Genomic DNA, 22,732 nt, shown 5'->3' on the forward strand with positions numbered 1-22,732 from the left:
AGAAAAAAAAAAAAAAAAAGAAAGAAAGAAAGAAAAGAAAGAAAAAGAAAGCAGATGAGTGGTTGCGGGGGGCTGGGGGAGGAAGGAATTCAAAGTGGCTACTCACGGGCACAGTTTCTTCTTTGTGTGATGAAAATGTTCTGCAACTAGATAGTGGTGATGGTTGCACAACTCTGTGACTATACAAAAGACCACTGAATTACACACTTCAGATAGACAAATTTTATGGTATGTGGATTTTATGGTGTGTGAATTATATGCCAATAAAGATGTTATTAAAAAAAGAACAAAGGTGCTCTTTACACGCTGATGTGGAGGATCTCCCAGCTGAGGACTCCGCGGAGAAGTGCGACGCAACAGTGTGTCTAAATGTTACCGTCAGCTTACAAAGAGGGTGCAGGAGAAATGGGAACACACACTGCAAATGCCTTTGTTGCGTCTACAGGACCTCGAGAAGGGTGGATCCGGCATTAGACACACCGACTAGGGGGATCTGGCAGGTGGGAACAAGGATGGCAGGGGACCTCTCGTCGTAGATTTTTCAAAATATTTTTTGTTTTTTTCCAGCCATGTGAATACATTAACCATTCTGAAAAGTAAATTAAAAAAATACATTTATTGGGGCCAGCCCGGTGGCGCAGCGGTTAAGTTTGCACTCCACTTCGGTGGCCTGGGGTTCGCAGGTTTGGATCCTGGGTGTGGACGTGGCACCGCTCAGCAGCCATGCTGTGGCAGCGTCCCATAAACAGAATAGAGGAGCATTGGCACAGATGTGAGCTCAGGGCCAATCTTCCTCACCAAAAAAAAAAAAAAAAAAAAACTAAAAAAAGAAACCTGAGCACCTGCTGGCGTTGAGTCAACCTTCCTCCCCAACCTTCCACGGCAGAAACATGCTTCGCCCCGGGTTGAGCACACGCCTTTCAGTTCTGCCCAACCTCCCATCAGAGCGGCCGCCTTCCGGAACAGGCTGACCTTGATGACCCTGGGACACCGAGCTTCCTCCTGGCAGGGCAGTGGGGACCGGAGGGGAAGGGGGCCAGGGAGGCAGGTCAGATAGGGAGCGAGGGCAGCAGGGGCCCGAGTTGCTGCTGAGGGTCCAGAACCAGGGGGGGGGGTCTCGGGGGTTCTGCCCCATCGGGGAGGAGGACCGATGCAGGAGGGAGGGACCCAGGGGGGAGGCAACGGGGCCAGGGGATGAGGGGAAAAGGGGTCTGTTCTCGATTTAACTTGACTCATCTTCACAAAAGAAACGGGACATAAAAAAGTGCTCGGCAAGAAACAGAAAGATTAAAGAGAATCAACTACAGACACGATTCCATTTATACAAAACGTCCAGAAAAGTAAATGCAGAGACAGGAGCAGGGGAGCGGGCGCCAGGGGCCGGCGGGCGGCGGAAGGAGGAGCGGCTGCCCAATGGGGCTGGCGTTCCTTTTGGGCAAATGAGAATGTTCTAGATAGACTGTTGTCGCGAGTGCCACAGGGCCGATCCCGACTCCTAGGACCCCGTGGACAGCGGAGCGGAGCCTGCCCGGTCTTTCTGCGCCATCCTCTCCCCTTCCGGCCTCCATCAGACAAGGCTCCATTCTAGTCACAGGGTTTTCATGGCCAGTTTTTTTGGAAGTGGGTGGCCAGGTCCCTCTTCCTGGTCTGTCTAGTCTGGAAGCTCCACTGAGACCTGTCACCGTGGGGGACCCTGCTGGTACGGGAAACACCGGGGTCACAGCTTTCAGCATCGCAGCCGCCACAGTGTGACAACCGACAGACAGACGGTGCTGTGGGTCCCTGACTGGGAAATGAACCCAGGCCGTGGCGGCACACCACTAGACTGCCAGGGCCAGCTTTTGGATGTCCGTCCGTCCGTCCGTCCGTCCGTCCGTCCATCCATCCATCCATCCATCCATCTACCATCCGTCCATCCATCCATCCACCCACCCACCTAACCACCCTTCCACCCATCCATCCATCCATCCGTCCATCCATCCATCCACCCACCCAACCACCCTTCCATCCATCCATCCATCCGTCCATCCATCCATCCACCTATCCGTCCACCCATCCGTCCACCCATCCTTCCACCCATCCATCCATCCATCCGTCCATCCATCCCTCCATCCATCCATCCACCCATCCTTCCACCCGTCCGTCCGTCCATCCGTCCGTCCATCCATCCATCTATCCATCCATCCATCCATCCATCCATCTATCTATCTATCCATCTATCCATCCGTCCATTTGTCCATCAGTCCATCTCTCTGTCTCTCGACAGTCAGGTAGAAAGCTGGAGAGAGGCGATGCTTGCACGTCGTCAGTGTACAAAAAGCCACTGAATCGTACACTTGATTTAAAATGGTTCATTTTATGTTACGTGAATTTCAAAAACAGAAAATAACGTCAAGGTAAGCAGAAAATAAATATAAAGTTGACGGTTCCATTCCTATTATAAGCTCTTTCTAGACCATATGAAAAAGCAAAATGTGGGATGATTTCAGCAAAATTGGCCAAAGGTTGGCTGAAACTTTTAAGTATCAAGAACATTATTCAGGGGCTGGCCCTGTGGCCGAGTGGTCAAGTTTGCGCGCTCCGCAGCGGTGGCCCAGGGTCTCGCCGGATCAAATCCTGGGCACAGACATGGCACCGCTCATCAGGCCACGGTGAGGTGGCGTCCCACATGCCACAACTAGAAGGACCCACAACTAAAAATATATACAGCTATGTACTGGGGGGATTTGGGGAGAAAAAGCAGAAAAAAAAAAAGATTGGAACAGATGTTAGCTCAGGTGCCAATCTTTTTTAAAAAAAAAATTATTCAAAATATAGACTTTAGCTCTTATTATGAATGACGACCATTGATAAACAGAATGTGACTTTAAACCTTGAGTTTTCATCTTCCTCGCCTGCTGTAAACTTACATTAAATGAGCGTTTCCCCGTGAGCCCGAGTGCAGCCGTGCACGCGTGACCTTGACGACAAACAGATGGGGGTCAGGGCCCCAGACTGTGGGACCCGACCTCCTGGGTCCAAATCCCACCTCCGCCACTCAATGGGTGTGTGACCAGGGGCGGGTCACTCCAACCTCCTCATGCCTCAGTTTCCTTGTCTGTAAAATGGGGTTAAAAGTGGTGCCCACCTCACAGGGTTGAGACGGTGAAAACGAGCCGAGGCACAGAAGCGGCGACGCACGAGGACACACTGACCATTTTCACCACCAGGAGGGTAGAATCAAGGGCGTTGTGTGCTCAGCCAGGCGATCAAGGTCAACATCGACAGTAAGGTCATGCTGACTGTCTGTCCCCTCGATGTGACATGATGAGCAGGGCACCCTGTGGTCTTCCTCCCCAAAACCCTAAGCCCGAGGAAACATCAGACACGTCCCGAGTGCGGCACATTCTCCCAAAGCCCTGACCAGGACTCCTCAAACTGTCAAGGTCGTCGAAGGTAAGGAAACTCAGGGGGCCGGCCCGGGGGCACAGCGGTTAAGTTTGAAGGCTCTGCTTCAGCAGCCCGGGGTTCCCCAGTTCGGATCCCAGGTGTGGACCTACACACCGCTCATCAAGCCATGCTGTGGCAGCATCCCACATAAAATAGAGGAAGATGGGCACAGATGTTAGTTCAGGGCCAGTCTTCCTCAGCAAAAAAAAAAAAAAGAAAAAGAAAAAAAAGTAAGGAATGTCTGAGAAACTGTCACAGCCAAGGAAGGCCTAAGTTACAGACATGACGACCCGATGTGATGTGGTGTCTGGATGGGATCCTGGAGCAGAAAAAGGACATCAGGGCAAAACGAAGGGAAGCTGAATAAATTCCGGAGTTTGGTGGATAGGAACGTGCGTGTTGGTTTCCTGGTTGTGACAAATACACCCCAGTGACGTCAGAGGTGAACATGAGGGAAAACTGGGTGCGAGTGTATGAGAACTTAGCACTATCTTTGCGACTTTTCTACAAATTAAAAATTATGCCAAAATAAGAAGTTTATTTAAAAAAAACCTTCAACAGTCTTCAATGGGCTAAAAAAAAAAAAAGTGTTGGGGATGCAGCTCTGGCCGCCTCCCGAGGCCCAAGCTGGCCCTGAGGGTCTGCCGAGGGAGCAGCACACCCCAGGGGCATGCCATCCCCACGGCTCGGAAGCAAGGCCACGCGGCTTCCTACGTGGCCTACCAGGGTCCGTCCCCTCCGTCCCCCTGATTCTGCCCTTGTTCTACAGACCCATCTGCACATGGCAGCAAAGGGAACGTGTAAGGACCCAAGGCAGCTCCCATCTTGGGGCCCTCCCATGGCTCCCGCCTCATGCAGGGTCAAAGCTCAGGTCTTCCCCACAGCCCACCAGGCCCTGCACCATCTCGGTCCTCCCCCTCATTCACTACCCTCCAGCCACCCAGGCTCCTTGATTTTCCTCCCACACACTCGGCACACGCCTGCCTCAGGACCTTTGCATGTGCTGCTCCCTCTGCTCACCATGCTCCTGCCCTCACCTCCTGTTCTCTATTGACGCCACATCAGGGAGGCTCAACTGTAACCCCCCCCCCCCCCCCCACCTCCTTCTCTGACTCAGCTTCTCTTCAATGCACCGACTACCATTGGACCTGCCATGGCTGTGATTTATCTCATCTACCGCCCATCAGTCACAGGAGACCAGCGCCCGCCTCCCTCTGTCCTGTTCACTTTGTGTAAACCCCAACCGAGTGACTGAGGGGGACCCTGGTCAGTCCACAGCCGATGCCGAGCCGTGTAGGCGCCGGACCCAGGACGGACCAGGGTTGGGGAGGGACCCGGGGGGGACACACATCCACAGGCTGACTGACCAAAGAACGGGGGCCGGCCGCTCGGATGGCAGCGGGGCCCGGGGACACAGGGGGAAGCGGCCGGCGGGAGGGGCGGGAGCTGAAGGGCCTGGCTGGGAGGGGTGACGGCCTCACACAGGAAGCCGCCCAAAGAAGGGGAACCGAGCAGCACAGGCAGACGCAAGGCGGGAGGGCGCGGCCCGAGACGGAGGAAGAAGAGATGGCGGGAAGGGGGCGCGTGGCCACGGGACAGCGCAGGGACCCCCACCCTCTCCACACAGTGACCCAGGGGTCACCGTCATCCCGGCCGGCGACACCGGGGGTTCCCGCCCTCTCAGTGCCAGGAGCCACCCCAATAACGAAGACGACCAAAAATTCCGGCAAGTGTGCAGAACGCCCCCCATTGGACCCTGTCAAGCCCAACAGGACACCCCAACCCAGGGGACAGGACCCCCAGGCAGTGTTTCCACGGCCACACTGACAACACGGATGCCTTGTTCATGGGCCCATGAGCCAGAGAACATTTCTTTTTTTTTTTTTCTTTCTCTTTCTCTCTTTTTTTTTTTTTTGCTGAGGAAGATTGGCCCTGAGCTGACATCTGTGCCCACCTTCCTCCACTTTGTATGTGGAACGCTGCCACAATGTGGCTGATGAGTGGAGTACGTCCACACCCGGGATATGAACCTGCAAACCCTGGGCCGCCGAAGCAGAGCGCGTGAACTTAACCAGTATGCCACCCGGCCAGCCCCAAGAAGAAAGACCAGAGGACATTTCTGCAGTCCACAGGGCCAGAGTGAAAGAGCTAAAAAGCAGCAGCAGAGCCTGCGACAATGGCTTTCAATCCTCATCCAGGAAGAAGGTTCTAGAACACACATCGAGGGGGGCCCACAGATAATCCTGCCTGGCGTCATACAGAGCCCAGGCTCCTCTCCCTATAATTCCCTCATGACTAACAGGGCAGACGTGGACCCAAGGAGACGGTCTGGAATGTTCTAGCACTCCTGAACTGGAAACAACCCAGGTGCCCATCAACAGGAGAATGCACGAACACGCAGTGGTACATCCACACAATGGAGTACTACACAGCAAGGAAAAAGGAACAAGGAAGTGTCACATGCAACATGGAAGAATCTCAACTCCACCATGTTGAGTGAAAGAGCACCCCACTGTAGGGTTTCACAGGTAAAGTAGGAACCCAGACACGCTCGTCTACGGCGTTAGGGTCGGGGGATGGCGGTTCCCTGGGAGTGGGCACGGGGAACTGGAAAGGGCGCGAGGCAGCTTTGGGGCAGGCGGTCACTTTCTGTTTTCCTCTGGGTACTGGTTCCAGGGGTGTGTCCGATCTGATGACCCATCCAGCTGGACGCTGACGACGTGTGCACTTTTCCCGATGTTGCAATTCAAACAAAGTTCCCCCAAAGGGGAAGAAAGCAATAAAAAGAGTAACTGTCACCCTCATCTACTACCGGCAGCACGGAAAACAGTGCAACTGCATGCAGAACAGGCTGGCAGCTCCTCAAAACGGTAAATGCAGAGTTACCCTACAACGCGGGCGTTCCACCCCTGGGCAGACGCCCGGGAGAAACGAGAACACGCATCCACGGAAGAATCTGTACATGAAAGTCCACAGCAGCATCACGCACAAGAAGGCCCATCGGCGGAGGAGAGGAGAACGAAACGTGGGCCACACAGCGGAATATTACTCACCCCTGAAAAGGACGGAAGCTCTGGTCCGGCTACGACAAGGAGGAACCGAGAAAATGTCACGCTGAGTGGAAGACGCCAGACACGCGGGGCCACATAGCATCTGATTCCATCTGTAGGAAACGTCCGGGGGGGACACATCCAGAGAGAAGGCAGCAGACCAGTGGGGCCTGGGGCTGGGATGGAGGCGGGAACGGGGGTGCAGGCTAAGGGGGCACAGGGCTTATCTTGGGGAGATGAGAATGCTCTAGTGACCGTGGGGACACACCTCTGCGAAGGCACAAAAAGCACAGAACGGTGCACCGTAAATGGGCGAGCTGTACGGTACGTGATCCAAAGCTCAATAAACCCACTTGAAAAAAGAGGGGCCACCCCAGGGCCGAGCGGTTAAGTTCGTGCGCTCCGCTTCGGCGGCCCAGGGTTTCACGGGTTCGGATCCTGGGCGCGGACATGGCACTGCTCATCAGGCCACGCTGAGGCGGCATCCCCCATAATAGATCCAGAAGGACCCACGACTAAAATATACAACTATGTACTGGGGGGATTTGAGGAGAAAAAGCAGGAAAAATAAAAAAGAAGATTGGCAACAGTTGTTAGCTCAAGTGCCAATGTTTAAAAATAAAATAAAAAATAATAAATAATAATTTAAAAAAGAGTAACTATGCACGAGAGTTTACAATTGCTAGATGGAATATCCCTGTTTTACATTTTTCTGCATGAATCTTCTATTTCACAATGAAAAAAAAAAAAAAAAGCTGGGGCCGGCCATGTGGCCAAGTGGTTAAAGTTCCACACGCTCCATTTTGGTGGCCTGAGTTCACGGGTTCAGATCCTGGGTGCAGACCTGCACCACTCATCAGTCACGCTGTGGCAGTGTCCCATAGACAAAATAGAGGAAGATTGGCACAGGCGTTAGCTCAGGGCCAGTCTTCCTCACCAAAAAAAAAAAAAAAAAAAAAAGTGGCAAATACGTATTTACCACGCCAAGGCACTTCATCATCCTCACTTTACAGAGTGTAAACTGAGACAACAGCCCCCTGCCCTGAGTGGCCGGGTCACAAAGCAGGTGTGCCCAGGAGCCGGGGGCTCAGCACTGTGGCTGGGTCCTCCCGAGACCCCGCTGCACTGTGGGAGGCAGAAGCAGGAGGGCCCGGCAGGGGGGTGGCTGGGGTAGACCCGCCGGCCCTCTCCCCATGCCTCTGCCTCCGCCCACGCCTCCCTCAGCTCGGCGGAAACCATTCATTCATTCATTCAACATTAATAAATATTTCCCCGGTCCACATCGCACCCCAATTTCTTTGGCAGCCTCCTCGCGGGTCTCAGAGCCCCGCCCCCAGTCTCGTCTCCACAGGGATCCGGGGACGACGTGAGTCAGCTCATGTCCCTCCTCCGCTCCTAACCCGATGCAGGTTCCTGTCTCGCCCAGAGGTACAGCCCAGACCCCACAGCGGCCCCCGGAGGCCCCACAAGCTCTGCCACGATCCCCTCTGCTCACTCGGCTCCGGCTACACGGGCCTCCTTGACATTCTTCAAACGTTCCAGGCACGGCCCTGCCTCAGGGCCTTTGCACTGGCTGTTCCCTCTGTCTGGGACACTCTTACCCAAATAAGCACACGGCCCATCCCCGCGCCTCCTTCAGGTCTCTATTCAAATGTCACCTCCTCCGTGACCTCCCCTTCCCTGAACACTCTGTTTAAACGTGCAGCCCCAACCACCTGCACCCTGATCCCCCTTATCCTGCTTTATCTCGGTCGGGAACACTTACCAACATCGGATGTAGTAAATATTTTACCGACTTATCTTGTTTACCATCTGTCTCTGAAGTAGACGCTTGAGAAATATTTGCTAAACATTGGGTAACCGCAGACAGCTGTGCAGGTTGTCCACTGCACAACCAGGGTGGGGACATTCCCACCTTAGGACGCTGCTGATCTGTGGACAGACACAACCCCACTTCTCTGGCAGGTGGCGGTAAAGGGTCGTGAGAAAGGGGCCTCCATTTTTACGGTTCCACAAAAGCGCCACGTGGGCTCGTGGTGGCCACGGTCAAATCAAGATGCAAATCGTTTCTTCAGATGCACCCGCGCTGCCTGCGTTCAGACCCCGCTCTGACACTAAGCACCCGGGGGAGCCTGGGCAGGTTACTTCTCCTGTCTGTGCCTCAGTTTCCAGAGCTCAGGCTTCAAAGAATAAAACACAGGGGGGTAAAAAACGTTTTTTTAAGAGCGATGCCTTTCGGGCTGGGACGCGCTGGGCTGAGCCGACGCCCGCGGCGTTGGGCTCAGAGCATCCATCCGCGAGCAGCTCTGGGGACCTGGCCCCACTGACCACAAGGACCCGGCCGCTGAGCTCCCCAGGGACAGCGGAAGATGCCGGTGCGCACAGTAGGGCAGAAACACCAGGTCGGGGCGCTGGCCCTCGGTGGAATTTCTCACCCACGACATGCCCGCCTGGCCAGTCCCCCAAGATGCCCCTGGACCAAGCGTGACCTCCTGAGTTCTGCTCTCGGCTTCAGCTCCCCAAGCGCGTCCCTCTCGTCAACTGAGCATGAGTGACCGTCCCGGGACAAGGGAGAAAGCAGGTCAACGGGGAGGAGCATCAAGGCTGCTCCAGGCGGGCGACGGGATCGCGAGTCACCGTGCTCCCCAGCCTTTCCGGCCCTTGGTGGATTCCAACCCCTGCGACGCATTGTCACAAACGGAAGATGCCAGGACGGGAACGAGATGACCACCCGCCCGCCAGTGTCCCTTTGACCGGGAGAACCTCAGGGTGGTCAAGGGCGCAGGTCCTGAAAATTCCGGCCAGGGACGCGGAGCCGGGAGACCTGAATCGTCGGGGCGGGAAAGAGCAGTCGACCCCGATCAAGGGGCGATCGACACAAGCCCTGGTCTGGACCCTTCGAAAGGGCCACTGTCACGAAACCCCGAGGAAACACTCCAGCCGAAGGTAACAAAAGGGACAAGACGACCAAATGCAGTGTCGGGTCCCATCCTCGGGGAAGGGGCGTCTATAAAGAACCTTATTCTGGGGGCCGGCCCCATGGCTGAGTGGTTAAGCTCGTGCGCTCCACTTCAGGGGCCTAGCATTTCGCCGGTTCAGATATGGGGTGCGGACATGGCACCGCTTGTCAGGCCATGCTGAGGCGGCGTCCCACATGCCACGACTAGAAAGACCCACAACTAAAATATACAACTATGTACTGGGGCTTTGGGGAGGAAAAAACAAAAAAGAGGAAGATTGACCACAGATGTTAGCTCAGGGCCAATCTTCCTCAGCAAAGAAAAACCACAAAAAACAAACAAACAGAAAGAACATTATTCGGGAAAGTGACAGAACTAGAAAACGAAAAGCAGACTCGACAACAAAACCTGTTAATGTTCAACGACGTGCATTTGACAACGACCCAGGGTGACGTAAGGGAATATCATTGTTCGTCGGAAAGACACACCCAAGAACCAAGGGCCACAGAAGCCGGAGGTACGGTTCCTACTCTCAGATGGTTTGGAAAAGTTCAGAACAGTGTGTGCGTATGTGCGGGTGCAACGGGCCCACTCTCCAGATGAGGAAACTGAGACTGGTGGACAGAAAACCTTTTGCTCCACTGGCCCATAGAAAGAGAAAAAGAGATAGAACGAAAAAAAGAAATGTGGTAAAATGTTAAAAGTTGGTGAATCACGGGGCCAGCCCCGTGGCATAGTGGTTAAGTTCACATGGTCCACTTCGGCAGCCTGGGTTTGGGGGTTCGAATCCTGGGTGTGGACCTACACCGTTCGTCAGCCACACTGTGCTGGCGTCCCACATATAAAATAGAGGAAGATGGGCATGGATGTTAGCTCAGGGCCAGTCTTCCTCAGCAAAAAAAAAAAGTTGATAAATCTGGATGAACATTTCCCTATGTTACTTTTGCCACTTTCCTAGAAATTTGAAATTTTTTCAAAATATAAAGTTCGGCTGGCTCTGGGGCCACACTGCCTGGATTTGCCCCCAGCCCTGTACCCTCCTGGCTGTGCAACCTGGAGTGAGTTCCTTCCCCTCTCTGTGCCTCAGTTTCTGTGTCTATAAAGCAGACACCAGAATAAGGACCAGCACTTTGCAGGCCAGTAGCGCTCGGCCCGAACACACGTGCCGGTGTTTCGCAGTCAGTCTGGGTCTGACCGGACGCCAATATTCTTAGCCTCAGCTCTGCTTACGGGGCCGTTTGGGGATTTAATGAGTCCACAGGCCTCCCGTTCCCGCTAACGCACAGCCTCCGAAAAGCCAGAGAATTCGGCTTCTCCCCTGCCTGACTGTCCGGGCCCACGGCCTGGCTGATGCCAGGGACCCCGGCGACAGCACCGTGAGTGGCCCCGGGGACACCGAGGCAGGCCCTACGGCCTGTGCAGCGAGTGCCCCTCCAGGGGACGGAGCCCCTGGTGCAGAAAGAGCCACATTCAGACCTGTCACTGTGACAGCAACCCAGAGCCCCAGGCCTATTTGGGGTGGCTCACACAATTACGTTCATGGGCCAAATTTCAGAAACCGGGAAAAACGTGTTTTTTAAAAAAAAATCCAGCTTTTTTTTGAAAACTGGAATAAGTGATCCACATCAAGAACGGAACAGCAACTGATCCCTTGTGACATGGAGGTCACAGGCCGCCCCTCTGGAGAGAAACCTGCGGGCTCACCCTGCGCCCGGCCCGCAACATGTGTCTGGCCCCCCAGGGGTGTCTGGGTCGGCGGTCCGGCTTTCCGCTCAGCGGTGGCCCCCGGAGCCGACGGTTTCCCATCTGACGGCCTCAGTTTCCTCACTGGGAGAATGGGCCATTCACACTTGCTCCCTCACGGGGTTGGTATGAGGATCAACCCCGACCGTCGTGGGAAGCAGCTGGCACGGAGGGGCCCTGTTAACCTAGTCCCCACCTGCTGGGCATGGGGTCAAGTGTTATTTCCAGAAGGAGAAAAGGGGCCGAGGCTCTGACCTCCGTGGATAAGATCAGAGCCCAGGAGCACAGGGGCGACTGAGGAAATGGACACACTAAACGGGGCGCGTCCAGGCAAGGGAATATTACTAGGCAACAAAAAGGAGGGGGATTCTGATCGAGGCCACCACACAGATGAACCTAGAAAACAGGCCGAGTGAAAGACACAGACACAAAAGGCCACGTGCTGCAGGATCCGACCTCTACGAAACCCCCAGAACAGGCGAATCCACAGGAAGAGAAAGTAGACCAGAGCGTGTCAGCCACGGGGGGCTGGAGGCGAGGCCTGGGGGGCGATGGCTGAGAAGTGCGGGGTTTCTTTTGGGGGCGATAAAAATGTTCTAGAAGCGACTGTGGGGATGGTTGTCCAAGTCTGTGAATATACTGTGAACCCCTGAATCGTACATGGTACAAATGGGTGAACTGCATGGTGTGTGAATTACACCCCATAAAAGCCATTTTAAGAACAGTGTCAGAGGAGTGAGATGGGAACAGGGAAGTTGGGGTGCTTGCCGAAAAGACGGGGAGACACTGTGAGCTGGGACGCAGGCTGGCGGGGAGGGTGTCCCCACAGCGTCACCTCTGCTGGGGCCTCAGTCGCTGCCGCCACTCGGGACACCCAGCAGGATCACTGCAAAGGCCCTGGGGTGGTGTCTTTGCCAACTCCACACAGCACACCTTCTGGGAGTAACGAGAACCAACTGGAAATAGCCCAACACACACCGGGAGAAAATGTTCACAACACAAATATCAGAAAGGGACGCGGATCCACAATATATAAAGAAATCCTCCAACTCAACAACAACAAGATGACAAGGCAATTAAAAACAAGCACCAAAAAGATCTACAAAGGGCCCAGAAGCCAAGGAGACATTCAACCTTTTCAGCCATCAGGGAAATTAAAATTCAGAGCATGAGATACAACTACCTACCCGTTAGAACGTGGAAAATTAAAAAGACGGACAATAGGGGCTGGCCCGGTGGCACAGTGGTTAAGTGCGCACGTTCTGCTTTGGCGGCCCGGGTTTTGCCAGTTCGGATCCCGGGTGTGGACATGGCACTGCTTGGCACGCCATGCTGTGGTAGGCATCCCACATATGAAGTAGAGGAAGATGGGCATGGATGTTAGCTCAGGGCCAGTCTTCCTCAACAAAAAGAGGAGGATTGGCAGCAGATGTTAGCTCAGGGCTAATCTTCCTCAGCAAAAAAAAAAAAAAAAAAAAAAAAGACAAACAACAGCAAGTGGTGGTGAGGACACAGAGCAACTGGAACTCACCCCAAGCTGGGGGTGATGTAAAATGTTAACAACCACTTCGAGAAATGGTTTTCCAGTTTCTAATAAAGTTAAACACAGCCTTATCTGACCCGGCCAGTCCGGCTCCTAGGAATTTACCCGAGAGAAGTGCCGGCAGGTGTGCACACAAAGATTAGCACACAAATGACGTCCACAGCAGCGTCCTCGGGAACGGCCACACGCCAGACACAGCGCGCAGGTCCACCGACAGGGGAACGGACAAACGGACAGTGACACATTCCCATCGCTCAGCAGCCGAAAGAAACCGACACACGGGACGGAGAGGAATCTCCACATCGCCCTGCTGAGCGGCAGAAGCCAGAGCAGAAAAACACACGCCGTGCGGTTCTATTTCTACCAAACTCTGGAGACGACAAGTCGAATCGATCGTTACAGAAAAAAGCAGACTCTACAGCCTGAGGCCGGGGCTGGGGAGGATGGATGGAAAAAGGGCACGAGGGACCCTTTCTGGGGTGATGGAAATGTTCTGTGCCCTGACTGGGTGGTGGCTACACAATAATTCAGATTTCTCAAAATGCACCCAACAGGACTCCTTAGATGCAGACAGCACCTGGTATATAAATTATACCTCAATAAAGTTCATGACAAAAAAATAAAAAAGCAGACTCTGACTCCAGACAGCCCGGTTCAAACTGCGGCTCCACCACTTACTGGCTGTGGCTTGGGGCAAGGGTCTTCGCCCCCCTGCCTCAGGGCCTTTGCACTTGCCGGTCCCTCTGCCGGGAACACACTTCCTGGAGACAGCAGATTTGGGATGTAAACGACAAAGATGCTCAGTAAGTGTCTAATCAAGGAAAGAAGGAGAAAGCCTGAGGGCAAATGGAAAGAAAAGGACTTCACAACCACCGTGTCAAGGAACTGAGGCTCAGAGAGGTGAAGGCACTGGCCTGAGGTCACACAGCAAGTAAGGGGCAGAGCTGGGGTTCCCACCGGGCAGTCTGACACCCTCAGCTGCTCGCACTGCACTTTGCGCTGCCCCAGGGAAGGGCATGAGCCGAGGACCCCCAGGGAACCCTGAGTAAGGGGGCAAAGGGCTCAGAGGAGACCGAGAACCATGAGACTGAGGAACCGGGACCAGAGAAGATGGTCAGGGAAGGAGCGCGTCCAGGGGACAAAGGGAAGATAAGGCAGTCAGAACCAGCGTCCCGGCCCCATGTGGAAACACAGCTCGGAATTCAAAAGGCTCGTCCCCCAGGAAAAGACGCTGAACGTCCGTCACCAGCCGTCAGGGAAACGCAGGTCAGAACCCCGAGGAGACACCTCACACCCGTGAGGACAGGCACCCGAGACCTTGCGTGGCTGGTGGGAACGTCCAAGGACGCAACTGCTGCGGAAACCGGTCAGGCGGCTCCTCGACAAGCGAACAGAGTTACCATGCGACCCGGCGACTCCATCCCGGGTAGACACACGAGAGAAATGAAACGCACGTCTACACCACAGCCGGGACGTGAATGTCCACAGCAGCCAAAAAGTGGGAAGAACCCAAAATTCGATGACTGATGACTGGATCAACAGAAGGTGGTGCGGCCAGAAATGGAATATTATTCAGCCATGAAAAGGCATGAAGTTCTGACCCACACTACCACGGGGCCGAACCTTGAAAACATCGTGCTGAGTGAAAGATGTCACATGCGACAGACTACATACTATACGATTCCAGTGACACGCGACGTCCAGAATATAGGCAAATCTATAGGAACAGAAAGGAGATGAACAGCTGCCGGGGGCTTGCAGTGGGGAAAGACGGCTGGGAAACGAGGGGACTGCGAACGGTAGGGGAGTTCTTTGTGGGGTGACAAAGATATTCTGATGGTTGCACAACCCTGTGAATATACTAAAAACCACCACATTGTATACTTTAAAAGGGTAAATTCTGGGGGCCAGCCCTGTGGCCGAGTGGTTAAGTTTGCGCACTCCACTTCGGCAGCCCAGGGTTCAATGGTCCGGATCCTGGGCGCAGACCAGCACTGCTCATCAGGCCACGCTGAGGTGGCGTCCCACACAGCAGAGCCAGAAGGACACACAACCAGGATATACAACTAGGTACTGGGGCTTTGGGGAGAAAAAAAAAAAGAAGAAGATTGGCAACAGATGTTAGCTGAGGGCCAATCTTCCTCACCAAGAAGCATACTTAAAAAAAAAAAAGGGTAGATTTTACGGTATGTGAATTATATCTCAATTTTTAAAATGTAACAAAGAAAGCACATCCCTTGATCATGCCAAACAATTGTGACTTTCCTTAGGTTTGATAAAGTCATTGTGGTGATGTAAGAAAATGCTTCCTTTTGTCTTTTAAATACACACTTAAGCAGGCAGAATTCAAATGACAGATCTAGGATTTGCATTCAAATACTTCAACGACAAGAAAACAAACATCAATAAAGCAAGTGCCGCCAAATCGGGATAAATGAGGAACTGAGCATCAGCAAGGGGCGGGGGTGGTCATTTCATTCTATTGTTCTCTCTCCTTCTGTGCACGTTTGGAAATTTTCATAATTTTTTCTTTAATGCCCATGCTCTTTGTCTCAGCAATTCCACCTCTGGATTTTAACTGAACAGCTATACTCATGCAAATCAACAGTTATACACGGTTACTCCTTGCCGCCTTGTCTGCAATAGCACGGAGCTAACCTAAGATCCCAGCGAAGGGGGATTGGTTCAATAAGAGAGGGCCCTCTGACGGAATACGATGCAGCTGTGAAAGATACCAAACTTGGTGAGTTAGAAGCTTCTGGATACATCAGTAAAAGGGCAGAACGGTGTGAGTCTCCAGTCATGAGCGCCTTAAAAACAAGTGTGCATGTGTGTGTGTGTGTGTGTGTGTGAGATGCTTACACATGCACAGCACATCTCTTTGGAAAGAGGCCCCCAAACTGTAACAGTGTGACCTCTGGGAAGAGGACGTGCGTATAGATGCCTGGGAATCAGAGAGGGAGACAGACTTTTCTCTAGAAATTTTTGATACCCTTTGAGCTTTGTACTTGGCATGTGTTCCCTCTTCCAAAAAAATAAACACACTCATTTTTAAAAGCCCAGAAGAAAAGCTATTTCCTAAGCGTGGCCCTGTCCCCACTCATCTCCCCCGAGGCTGGATTAGGAGGATCAGGTTGTCCCTTCTGCACCCTCCCCCAGGGGGTGGGCGGCCAGGCGCAGGCTGAGGCCTCCCCCTGTGGGAGAGCGGAAACGCCCCGCGGGCCTGCCCTGGGCTCCCTGGAGATCACCGCCAGCCTCAGCTCCCTTGGCTGAGGTTGGGGGAGGGGGAGACACAACAGAGAAAGAGCAGGAGGAGGGAGGAAGAGAAAGGAGAAGAGGAAGGGGGAGGAGGAGGAGGAGAGACGGGGGAAGGAGGAGGGGGAGGAGGCCTGCGCGCCTCTGGAACCAGGATGGAAGGACAGTCCCGGGCAGGGGGTGGCTGGAAATGCCAGCTCTCACCTCGGCTGAAGAAATGGCCACCCAGTAGCTTTATTCATAATTGACAAAAAGTGGAAACAACCCAAATGTCCATCCACTGATGAACAGATAAAATGTGGCCCATCCAGACAACGGAATATTATGCAGCCATAAAAAAGAACAAAGCACAGATCCAGGCTACAACATGGATGAACCTCGAAAATATCAGATGAAAGCTGGACATAAAAGACCACGTAGTGTAGGATCCCATTTATAGAAAATTTCCGGAAGAGGGAAATCCTGACAGAAAACAGACCAGTGGTTGCCAAGGGCTGGAGGGGAAACGGGTCCAGGGTTTCCTCCCGGGGTGATGAAAATGTTCTAGAACTGGATTGTGGTCATGGTTGCACAACTCTGTGAATACAGTACAAACCAGTGAATTGTACACTTGAAAGAGAGAAATTTATGGTAGGTGGTTATCTCTGTTTTTTAAAAAGGGAAAAAAAAAAAAAGGAATGAAGTGCCGATCCAGGCAACCACGTGGATGAACCTTGAAAACATGATGCTGAGTGGAAGAAGCCAGTCACATGAGGCCACATATTGTAGGATTCCGTCTATAGGAAACGTCCAGAATAGGCAGCTTCCTAGAGACAGAGAGCGGAGGAGCGGTTGTCCAGGGCTGGAGGGAGCAGGGACGGCGGTTTCTTTTCGGGGTGATGAAAATGTCCTGGAACTAGACAGTGGTGACGGTTGTACTACGCTGGGCAGATACTAAAAACCACGGAATGGGATGCTTTAAGTAGGTGAATTTTTACGGTATGTCAATTACACCTCAATCAAGCTGCTGACAATTCAAAGCAAATAAAGCAAAGAAACTGGCCCCTCGGCCCACGAGTCTTAACTCAACCTGCACTCCCCAGGCCGCGCATTTGCTCAGAGCATCTCCCCTCAGCACAGCACCCCCCAAACACACAGAGGCCTCACCAAGATGGGCACACGGCCCCCCGCCCGCCCCCGGTCCTAGCGGTCCTTCCTGGGGGCCCGACCTGATCCAGGGGGTCCCCAGGTCATCCCGGTTGCCCCCCTCTGGACCCGCTGCTGGGCAGGGGCCGGGGTGCCACGAGGGGTGGGTGCGAAGCTTTGGCCTCAATTTCCATCTACCGCTCCCCGCCCCTCCCCCACCAAAGCCAAAAATGGGCAAGAAAACACCGAAACCACAAAGGAATGTGAAATGTGCTGGGTTTGTAGAATTTCCTAAGTGTGTGAAGTGCTGATTTCAGAAGCATAAATACCTTTAGACTGCAACAAAACGAAACAAAACAAACCACAGAAGCCTTCATACTTCAATAAAAAGCAAACACGCACACACACACACACACACACAGAGCATCAGACCTGAGGGACTCGAGGGGAAGGACCAGAGGGGACCCCCGCTCCGTGCCTGCGGGGTCTCGGGAGGGTAAAATGATTAAGAGGTGACACTTAGGACTGTTTTTAAGCAGGAAGGAGAGAAAACCCTTGTTATTTCTAAGCAATTCTCTTATGAAACACAGTCACGCACCAGCCACATAACGACACTTCAGTCAATGACGGACGGCGTATACGGCGGGGTCCCCTAGGATCAGCGCCACGCAGCCTGGGCATGTAGCGGGCTCTGCCATCCAGATTTGCGTCAGCACAGTCTGTGACGTTCGCAGGACCACGAGATCGCCTAACGACGCAATTCTCAGAACGTGTCCCCGTCGTGAGGCGACATACGACTGTGATAATGCAACCAAGTTATTGATTCTATAGAATTCCTGGGACTGGCTTTCCTGGCTCCAGTTTCTTTCCCTCCCCCCGACCCCCTCAACACCCTGTGCACAACTCACCTGCCCAAAATGCCGAGCCAAGCAAACTGCCTTCCCGCTAGGCAGGGAGGAAAACAAAACAGACAAATTTTGATTCATTCACTCAACAAACACTCAGTGAGCATCTATGTGCCCCAGGCCCTGGGAGACCCCTCATGGAGCTAAATTCTCATAGAAGGAGCAGACCATAAATGAAGAAACAAATTAATTTTTTAAAACAATGTAATTTTGAGGGCCGGCCCAGTGGCATAGTGGTTAAGTTCACGTGCTCTGCTTCGGCGGCCCGGGGTTCACATGTGCAGATCCCGGGCACTGACCTAGGATCACTCATCAAGCCATGCTGCAGCAGCGACCCACATAAAATAGAGGAAGATGGGCACGGATGTTAGCTCAGGGCCAATCTTCCTCAGCAACAACAACAAAAAAGAAAGCAATTTTGGCTAGTGGTAAGTGGCTAGGAGATCATAATGCTCAATAAGGGAGTGATGGAGAAGGAGAAGTTTCAATTTTAAAATAGAGTGGTCAATAGAAGTGACATCGAAGCAGAGACTGGAATGAAGTGAAGCGAGAGCCAGGCAAATATGTGGGAGAAAAGCACCCTGTGCCAAGGGAACAGCAAGTGCAAAGGCCCTGAGGCAGGAATGTACCAGGCTGGCTCCAAGAACAACTAGATCCTTGTGAGCAGGTGGAGGGAGGCAGCAGGGGGCGTGGAAGGCAAGCAGATTCTATTCCAAGTGTTCCAACCCTCGGTATTGCCCCGATGCCTCCACACCCTTCTCAAACCGGGTTTGGGACATGTGGGGAATTGAAGGGGTACTGTCCGGAGCCCAGAAGCTTCCCGTCCAGTTCAAATTTTCTCCTATTTCCATCTTCAGTGCTTTTCCTATTGTGGGCTGCAATATTTGAGGAGTAACGAAATCAATTCAGTGGGTCTCAACCATCACTCAAACAGAGGAAGGAAGAAGAACAGAATAAAATTTGAAAAACGTACTGCTGAACGGCTCCAAGGTGGTCAGGCCACGTGCTCACCAAACTTTTGTTTCAGATAGGTGTGTGTGTGAGCGCACACACGCGTGTCCATCATCCTGGGTCACGTGTAAAATATATGCCTCAGTGGCGATTACAAATAAAAGTCAAGGAAACAGCTAATCCAGACGCCCCCTCCCATAGAACTGAGTCTTTCCCACCCACTCCACCGGCCGAGCGGGCATCCACGGATACACGCCCACCCCGGTGAAGACGACTGTGTGGTCCCCCATCCCTATTTTCTTGGCTTCCCAGCCACACTGCTGGACTACATTTCCCAGCATCCCCTGCGGCCGGGTGTGGCCACGTGACTGGATTCTGGCCAATAGGATGCAAGTGAAGATGACAGACGCTTTTCCCAGGCCTGGCAGTCATTCCTCACCCATGGTGGGCCCCACCGAGCTAGGGGAGGACAGAGCCACACAAGGGAAGGAGTTCACACCAGGCCACCCAGCTGGACACACCCTCGCTGGTCTATGCCCCGTGCCAGCAAAATGCTTTCATCGTGTTAAGCCGTGGAGAACAAAGGGCTGTTTGTCACAGCGGCTCGCTGGGCGGTGCTGACTCACAACCACCCACCCCACAAAGGCCGGGCAGCCAGCAGCCGGCCAGACACACAGCCTGCTGCCCGAGCTCCAGAAGGAGGAGCGAGGGGAGGAAACTGAGTCTGCACGGCCCGGAGACCGAGGGCGCGCCCCACGTGGAAGAGCCCGCAGCAAAGGGTCAGGGCCACAGCCGAGGCCAGAGACGCAGGGTCCGCAGAAGGTGCTGGAAGCCAAGTCCAGCTCGTGAAAATTCTATTTTGCAAAAAAAGCAAGCTCCGTGATGAAGCCCAGCCTGCATCGCCAGCCCAAAACCACACCAAGAATAAGAGCCCCCATGAGGCTGGCCCGGTGGCACAGTGGTGAAGTTTGCGCACTCTGCTTCGGTGGCCTGGGGTTCACAGGTTTGGATCCCAGGGGTGGGCCTACACACGCTCATCAAGCCACGCTGTGGTGGCATCCCACACACAAAATAGAGGAAGACTGGCACAGATGTTAGCTCAGGGCCAATCTTCCTCGGCAAAAAATAATAATAATAAGAGCCCCATTTATAAGTCACCATTGCCATAAATGAGGTGCAGAAGGGACCTTTACCCGCTCCCCCTTACAGATGAGGTTAGCCTACAGCTAACCTGACAACAGGAAGCGGGGTTCACCACAGGCCTGTGGCGTGTAAGTGCTTAATTCACACATGGGCCAAGGAGGTGGGAGCCTGGACCAGAAGGTCAACAAGGGCAGGGACGTTGCCTCCTCATCTACCCCAGTGCCTGGCACAGGGGAGGCAGGCATGAGATATGTGCTGAATAAATCAACCAACTGCTGCTCTTTTCCCTTTTTACAGATGAGGCAATGAGGCTCAGAGAGGGCACGTCACTGACTCAAGGTCACCCAGCAAAGAAGGGAAGGTCAGGTCAAGATCGGACCCCCAGGCACCACCTTGCCCACTCTCCCAGCTGTTCCCAGTGCCCCTCACTCCCACCCACGGCCTGATCACATCGGCTCAAAGCCTCGGGGCCTTTGTTCTGCTGTTCCCAACTTCCTCTCACCGCCATCCCAGCACAGTTGCTTTTGGTTCATTCGCAGTTTCCTGGGTCCTTCATTCACTAAACATTCACCCGCTCAGCAACTGAGGACTGAGACACGTGCTGTGTGCCAGGCTCTGCTCTAGAAACTGGGGAGACGGCCATGAGGAAAACAAAGAGGCTTGCTCGCTCAGAGCCTACATTTTTGAGGAGGGGAAAATGGAGACAAAAAGAGAGCAAAGATAGAACATACCTTACCGAGTATTTACAAACAGTTAATTTCCATGTGTTTAAGTTATAGCCCCCGAATAAGGACCCGGGCTTTTCCTCTGAGTGACGGGAGCCACGCGAGGGCTCCAAGCAGAGGACGGACGCGAGCGGGCTCAGGTCACATTAGGGTCCCTCTGGCTGTGTGGGAGGAACAGACTGGGGGGCACAGGGTGGAGGGCGCCCAGGAGGAGGAGACTGCAGTGGTCCAGGCGGGAGGTGACAGCGGCTGGACCAGGGTGGGGGCAGCTCAGTGCCGGGCACATTAAGTTTGAGGGACCCATAGACACCCTGGTGGAGAGTTCAACAGGGTACAGGCTGGAGACCGCGTGCCAGCCACCACAGGGGCAAAAGCAAATAAATGCTCCTCCCCAGCCAGCTCGTCCTTAATTCCTCCACCCGACCACATGCAGGGCCCGGCCTCTCTCTTGGTTCCCACGACACCACCTCTGGCCCACCCTCACGCTGTCCCCTCCCCTCTCACCACCAGCCACAGCCCAACACAGACTGCAGGCCTCCAGCTTTCGGAGGACAGGTTTCCAGAAGCCTCTGCCCACCCGCACCACCCGCCCTGCTCCCCGGCCATCACGGCTCGATGCCGCTGCTCATTTGGAATCGTCAGCAAGGAGGGGGGGCAGAGGCAACCGCAATGCGACGATGCGACAGAGCACTGGGAGATGTCCCCTGGTGTGCGTGACATGCAACCTGGGGGGCGTGAATGGGGAAGACAGGATTCATATTCGCAGACGTCCCGATTCCTTACTCAAAACCCTGGAGTGTGATGGGCTCCAAAATGCAGGTTTTTAAAAAGACTGCTGGGAGGTGCGTGTCTGTCACAGAACATCCCCGCAAGCTCCCAGGCGGCGCCCTGGAACCAAGCGCTAACATTTCTGCTGCCAAACGTATGAACATCCACATGGAGCGCGATAAAGACGCCTATAAATAGCCTGGCTTCAGGTCAGCTCTTGGAGCACCCCCCCCCCCAACGAGTCACAGCGGGTGACGGCTGGTATTATTACTGATGCCGGCAGTGTTATTTGGATAGCGTCCTGCTGGCGGGCTGTTCTAAGAGGGCAAGTGTTTCTGTGCTGAAGCCGGAGGCTCCCCAAAGGCCCAGAAGAGGGAAGCCTGTGCCTCTGATCCAGCTTCACGTCCCAGCTCGGCAATTTTCTGACCTCGAGCAACTGACCTCGTTTCTCCGGGTCTCAGTCCCGGGGGATAAGGAAGGCTCTGGTTGTTGCCTATAGGCCTTAAATGAACAATAATGACGACAGCAATAATAATAATAGGAACTAACCTTTGTTGAGCCCTCTAGGGTCCAGGAAGGTACTGAGCTCTGCAGGGCTGTCGTCTCGTTGATGGAACCCTTGTCACACGCCCGGGAGGCAGCCCAGCTGTTACTGATGCTCTTTTAACAGAGGCCTCGGGAAGGAGCGAGCCGGAGCACCAAGCCCAAGTTTATCTGACACAGGCCTGAAACAGCGTCCACAACTCGGGTCCAGCCTGCCCCCAGGTCAGGTCGACCCGTCCCTGATGCTGAGCCCCTCCCACCACGGGGAGGATTTAGTCAAACATCAACCCTAACCCTGGGGTGTGCTGTCTGTCTTCTTCTTTTTCTTCTTTTTTTTTTTTTTTGAGGAAGACTGGCCCTGAGCTAACATCCGTGCCCATCTTCCTCTACTTTCTATGTGGGACGCCTGCCACAGCATGGCGTGCCAAGCGGTGCCATGTCCGCACATGGGATCTGAACCAGTGAACCCCGGGCCACGGCAGCGGAACGTGGGCACTTAACCGCTGCGCCACCAGGCCAGCCCCATGCTGTCCGTCTTCTCATCGAAGCCTCCTAAACAAGCCCCACGAGGGAGGTGCCATTATTTCACTCC

At 53.8% G+C, this 22,732-nt stretch overlaps 1 protein-coding gene across 3 annotated transcripts in view; it reads right to left on the minus strand.

Moving 5' to 3' along the window:
- BICRA (BRD4 interacting chromatin remodeling complex associated protein) overlaps positions 1 to 22,732 on the minus strand; it is a 63,755-nt gene that overhangs the window by 23,893 nt on the left and 17,130 nt on the right. The window contains exon 1 of one of the 3 annotated variants that reach the window (XM_046683904.1): positions 6,483 to 6,592. The exons of the other annotated variants lie outside the window; for them this stretch is intronic. The gene's annotated coding sequence lies outside the window, so the exon portion shown is untranslated. Of the gene's footprint in view, positions 1 to 6,482; positions 6,593 to 22,732 lie in introns of those variants that run through there. 3 annotated transcript variants of the gene reach the window in all.

The sequence above is a fragment of the Equus quagga genome, chromosome 13 (assembly GCF_021613505.1).
Source record: "Equus quagga isolate Etosha38 chromosome 13, UCLA_HA_Equagga_1.0, whole genome shotgun sequence".
Classification (NCBI taxonomy): Eukaryota; Metazoa; Chordata; class Mammalia; order Perissodactyla; family Equidae; genus Equus; species Equus quagga.